This window comes from Gnatocerus cornutus, chromosome 9, assembly GCF_029298725.1.
Source record: "Gnatocerus cornutus isolate USDA-ARS CGAHR chromosome 9, icGnaCorn1.1, whole genome shotgun sequence".
NCBI lineage: Eukaryota > Metazoa > Arthropoda > Insecta > Coleoptera > Tenebrionidae > Gnatocerus > Gnatocerus cornutus.
Window position 1 is genome coordinate 5789079 of NC_142241.1, and position 6377 is coordinate 5795455.

General features: G+C 35.7%; 1 non-coding gene across 1 annotated transcript; it reads right to left on the bottom strand.

Annotated features, from left to right (window-relative positions):
* Positions 1-1043: 1043 nt before the first annotated feature.
* TRNAL-CAG (transfer RNA leucine (anticodon CAG)) lies at positions 1044-1126 on the bottom strand. Its single transcript has one exon. It is a non-coding gene; the product is annotated as a tRNA-Leu (tRNA).
* Between the last annotated feature and the right edge of the window lie 5251 nt (positions 1127-6377).

A 6377-nucleotide genomic window follows, 5' to 3' on the forward strand; every position in this document is an offset into this window, starting at 1 on the left:
AAATGCAAATTGCATCCCGCCAACCTGTCAGCTATTACTCAGCTAAGAACCCCGAAATAAATAGAATTGCAATTTCATAAAATATGTTAGACAAGTGATGACTTGGTCAGCCTGAATTTCAAATTGAAATATGTGCATTGCCTCGTTTATAAAAATAATTTCGCTGGAATTTCAGTTTCGTGTCGCGTATTAATTCATCCGACTCTTGCAAAATGTAAGTGCAATCTTGTTTTATTGTGTTATTAATATAAATTGTTTGTGGAAATTGCGATATTCTGTATGAATTAGAGTGGATTAATCGGAACTTGGAATTTTATTAGTATTTGTGTAGGTTGGTCGTTTTTGAGCTGCCGATCGCAACTTGTTGTTTTTGAAACGTCAAACTCGATAGTGCTACCAGCATGAAAAAATTAACACCCACTAGACAGTTTTCTTACAACTCAGATCTGCAATAACAAGCACCGGATACACATATAAAATTAATAATTATCTAATGCCCAATCAGAAGCTACCTCCCCCGGAGTGCTCTCAGTCAATAGATAACCATTACCTAAAACCCTAGGTGGTCTTACTGCAAATAATTTACAACTGCAGTCAATATTAGTTATGAAACTATCTTCACTAAAAGCCAATACAACGCTTGTTTGCAAACGTGACACCTCCAATAATTGATTCTTTACTTCATTGTCCAAATCTTGAAAACGTGTTTTCATCATTAAAAGCTTGCAAACTGTTCAGCCTTCAGTCTGCTGTGAAGTAATATTGCAAGTTATTGTTTATAGAACGGATGAAGCGTATAAATTGTAGCTTACAGACTTCATAAACCTTGGTAGGCTGGGTAGGTCGATCAGGTCGTGTATCGTGATAAAGAACACTCTTTGGTCGTGACTTTCATTAAACCTGTGACGTCAGATTCCCCCGAAAAAGGATCAGATGTCTTTCATCACGCAGAAATCGATCAATCTTTAAGATTATGGTAACATTCAACGATTTAATTAATAAAAAACGAACTATTGGTGAGTAATGATCGAAAAAAAGTTGCTTGTCAGAAGTGGGATTCGAACCCACGCCCACAGAGTGGACTGCGACCTGAACGCAGCGCCTTAGACCGCTCGGCCATCCTGACTTTGAGCTAGGTTTTCTTATTTCAATAAATAAATAACACGCTTCACCTCGCAAAATTCAAAAAAAATCAAATTTTTTATTACTACAATATTTTCGTTGATTATAGCAGCGAGGACGATCATGAAATATAACAACACCGACACTCCCCTGGAATTTTCCCCAAATTGCTTTTTCGTGATTAATGGAGATTTATGCAACCCACAATTCACTCGTGTGCTAGTCGAGTGTGATTTATTGTGTGAAATTCTTGGAAGTAAAGAATAAATTCGGGGTTATTGTCACAGGATATTCGGCAATGGTGCTGGCTAGACGGCGGCAATGACATTGACCTGACTGCCGACGCCCCCGACGCTGCATCATTGATTACAAACTAACACCAGACGTACCTCGCCCAGCTCTCCTGTATCCTGTGTATAATTCGCCGCCCCCACGTCCTTGAGCGAGGACGCGACGGTCTTATCAATGATCGTAGCGCACCAGACGTCTACACTGGCTAAATATTTCCTTTTCAGATTCTAGATTTGAACTCTGGCGAGGTAGTCTCATGTGTTATGCATGAAGAATGAAAAAGAAGATTGTGCTATTAAAGCGTTTAGGAGTAATGAATGATTTTCCTATCAGTATTTGTTTATATGCAGCTCGAAATTGGTTGGACGATATCACTTATGAAATAAGAATGAAGTGGTAATGATATTCAGTCTGCGATATACTAGACTGAAAAATTTATTGCACTGCCATCACAAAAAGGAAACTTATGCATTCGTAATTCGGCTCACACCTCCCATTTCGTTGGTTAAGGATAAAAATAATTAGCTTTGCGAGTACTTCAAATCTTTCTCTTATCGTTGATGAAATTATTTATAAAACTTCAGAGATAAGTTGGATAAAAAATGACCTCAATCATCGTAATTCTTTTCCATCTACCTCATTCTTTGTCTCTGACTTCCGAAGTCACCCCGCATAACAATACCTTTCCACAGTCACTGCACAGGTGCCTCTCAAACCACCCATGCATTTCTTTTTTTTGGGGTGGGTGCGAGCGTTTTTCCAGTCACGCTAAGCTATCCATTTGCATTTAATTCCGATAGCGTCCTGTTTTTAATGTGGAAAAAATACCACATAAATTTACCACCCCTCCTAAAGAATCTAAAACTGGGATTTAACGATGACCTAAATTCACGCAAAAAACAAATTTTGCAGCGACCATCTGCTGTCGTTTATAAACAGAATCATCCGAACCTACCCTAACGTTTATAATCGCGTATCAAGCGAAAAAGCGTGATCGTGTCAGTTCGAGGACATACACATATCCAGGTGAATGACGTCTGGCGTCGCGACGGCTCGAACGCCCTTGGGATTGCGACGTCATGGTCATTGCCTTGTTGCGCCCCACTCCTACCCCTTTTTCATGCTCCTTTGTGTAGCGGAACGGCGCTTTATTAATTTTATTTTGCAACATTCACGTGATGGAACATGGAAATGAGACAAGTGGCAAAAAGAAAATAATTGTTAGGAAAAGTCCCCGTCTTGAAATTTCCGGACAGAATTTAATTATTAAAATTTTGAGGCGTTGTTAGTTGACCTATTTTTGGAGCCACCACAAAGCGAGTAATCGGCTTGTTTACAGAAGATCTTGTTAGATTTGTTCCACTTGATTGGCACTGTGTCGCTGATTGCAGTTTAAGAAACAAGGAAAAACCTCAAATGACAGCATCACGTTGCGCCACTGTTGTGAAGCAATACAGATGTTGGAAAGAAATAAGAATAAAAGAAAACGAGAAGCTAATTTAAAAAGTCTGATGTAACCAGACAGATAAAAAACTCTTGATATCGCCAATAAAAAATTCGCAGCATTTTATTAATTTCTGAAAACAAGGGTGGAACTACGAGTTTACAAAATTTTTATAACTTTGTGTTTTCAATAATGGAACGAAAATGAAAGAAGCAACGACCTTATAAGGGAAGTATTTTTCATACTTTGTTTAATAAACACGCTGGGTGCGGACCATTTTCGGTTGTATTAAATATTTCGGCTTTAACAAAAATAGATGAGATTTTATGTATAATTTTAGAGAAAATAAAAAGCAGTCGGAAATTCGTGCTACTTTCATGGTATGACAAAGTAAACTACAACTGAGCTAAATTTTGTAGATTGCATTTGAAGCACGCAAATTTTTAGTACAATCTGTGTGAACGCCCTAGTTTCGCTTCATTTCATTTGATTCCAGCAAATAATAAATATAACAAATGTACAGCTTATGGTATGATCAAGATTAAATTTAGCCTAAAATAACTCGCAGAGTTACAGAATTTACAAAATATGGTCACCAGACCGCAGAAGATTCAATAAGAAAGTTGAAGTGAAGAAACAAATAAAAAATTGATTTGTTGAATAAGTACGCAACCAGTTATGCATTCATGTATCATCATATAATTATTATTATTGTTTTTATGCATAAAACCAGACTCTTGGTACATAAAAAAAGTACAGTCCAACTTTTTTTCACAATAAAGACGTTTAAGTTAAAGATACACCAGTCGAAAAAGCGAAACTCAAAATATAGAACTGGACGAAATCTGAGATCGAAATTTATCCTGCAGAAAAACTGCTTGAGAGAACTCCAAATTGCGCACTGCAGGATTCTGAAGACTGGTTCAACGAGTCTGTCAGAGAGGTCGCCAAAAGCGAGACAACAAGCGTCGTTTTGAATTTTCTCAAATTACATATTTCTCCCCAAATATGTAAAACGGAACTTTTGCGTGTTTTTCCCCTCACTATCGTCATATTAATCAATTGGAAAACTCATTAACACTGGTAATGTAAAGACTTTTATTGCTGACAGAGTAAACGCAATAAACTTTGTTCAAATTTGTCAATATTTAAAATATAACTTTCTGCAAATATTGGAATGTGAAAGGTAATTCGATTGAAAGGAAGTGGAGTTCTTGTTTTCGAGAAAAACTGTTTCAATATTGCAGAAAATCTAGTTCTGCTATGTGAAGTTTACTTTTAATGCAAGGATATCTGTGAACTGACTGAATTACATAAAAATCAACATTGGTCAAAATAACTAATAATTAAACTTATTTTAGATACGCGTTGAACCTCGACGCAATAAAATTTATCACTCCATTGTGCTTTTCTTCTTGTAGTTATTTTCAAATGAACTTTATTCACCTCAAAAGATAACAGGAAAATAACAGATAAATTTTCGTTGTATAATGAATTTCCCCTGATATCACGAGATGTCTCAACGCGTTGAGCAACACACGGAAATCAATTTTATATAAGTGGTAAAAACCACAGACGCAAGACTACCTAAAAATGAGGTGATTTCTCACCTTCTGGTCTCTTCATAAACGTGCATTATTAAATTAATAGTGCGATTATAAATAATTGGGATTTCTCTGTCCTGCATACCTACATTCGCCGCATCTCCGCAATTACACTACCATACTTCTGATCCGTGAGAGATGGTTCTCAAATTCTTCATTGTTGAAGCATGAATTCGAGCACAAATCGACGCGTCTCATTACCTCGTTTGTTTAAAACCGATAAAAATCACAACCATTGTAATTAATGAATCATAAAATCCAAATCTCGTCCCATCGAAATTTACATGAAAAAGCAGTTGATAGTCAAAACCCATCGTAGTGACTGCAGCTGTGTTCGTGGAATTCCAAGGGTAAGTTTAAGGGTGTTCAGGTGTTAAGGACAGGTAGAATTTCTCAAGATGCCTTCGATCTTTATGTAACGTGTTCACGGACAGCATGTTGAACTATGCACGCTTGTAAATTTTATCCGACTTTCACTGATGATATAATAACGTTCTCTGGAACTCGGGAGATTTTGTGCTCACGTCACAACAATTTTATTTCGATTTGAAAAAACCAAAAGAACTTTCTTTAGCACGCGCGCTACAATTGATGCTCTGTTCTGGAATAATGCTAACGGTTCGTTGACTGGGGAAATTTTTGTTAATACTTATATAATAACAATTCAGCGAACATCTTATCATAATTACATACTTCTCGTTTCCGTATTTTCTAGTGGTTTACTGGAGAGTGAGCTCCATTATTGACTCGTTTTACTCAAAAAAGGTTAAAATTACTGTTTTCTATATGATGACAATCGCTACATTTTTTTCACATTATGGAAACGCGGACCATTAAACATTTTATTTTATCATTCGTGTGCTTCCATTAAATGTATGGTAATTATAATTATTACGATCTTCACAAAGAGCGTGAGCCACAAGACGTCACAAAGGTAAAATGATTAATTCATTTAAATTTAGACCACGTACCATCGATGGCTTTGGAACCAATTTCATGTGGCTATTTGGTGACTAAAACAGATGGATAGTCGTGATTGTGGCGATTAGAGAGACAATAAAAGTCCATTTGTATGCATAGAGCAATTCCCAAATGCAGTTTTTTTTCGAATTTAATTTATTTATACAGAAAAATCAGAAGAGTTCGATTCTTTTCTTCATAAATAATGCATGCAAGTAAACAGTATGAATATTCAAGAAGAACACCTCACTTAGAGGACCTATTGTTTTGGAGGAGATTCAAAATTGGACAATCAAGAACATGTCACAAATATCTCTTGAGATCTACTGGTAGTAAACGAAAAGTAAAAGTACTGGGAAATTCCCAACAAAAGTTCCAAGATGCATAATAAATCGTGTTGTTACAAAATGGAATATAACACGTTTTGTTGCCTGACTCATTCATGCAGTATTGTCTTTGCTAATTACTTTAAAACAAGTTATTTCTTAATACACTTCTAGTAATATTACAACTATTAATAATTAAAATTAATTTATAACTAATTGAAAATCCCACAAAAGTACAATCTGTAATATTTTACCTTCACCTGTAATTAAAATGCAAGCTTCAAGTTGTACTGACAAATTGAATTGTTTCATAAAATGGTTATTACTAATCGACAGTTTAATAATACAGTGTCAAAGATAACAGTCCTCTCTAATTAAATCTGCTTAGTGCTGGTAAATTCAACCCACAGTCACCTTTCTAATTATTTCATTTTTTAAGCAGAAAATGAGCCGTCATGTCACGAAGAACTTACACGCGAATAATTGTACCAACACTCTGTGACAGCAATTCTGTAATATGTAAATACATAAGTTTCTACATTGTTATTTAATGACCGTTCCAAGTTTCATCAGCTTTCCCTTAAATTTTTACGTACCGCCACAAGAAAACTATTTTTTCTCCAGAAAGAA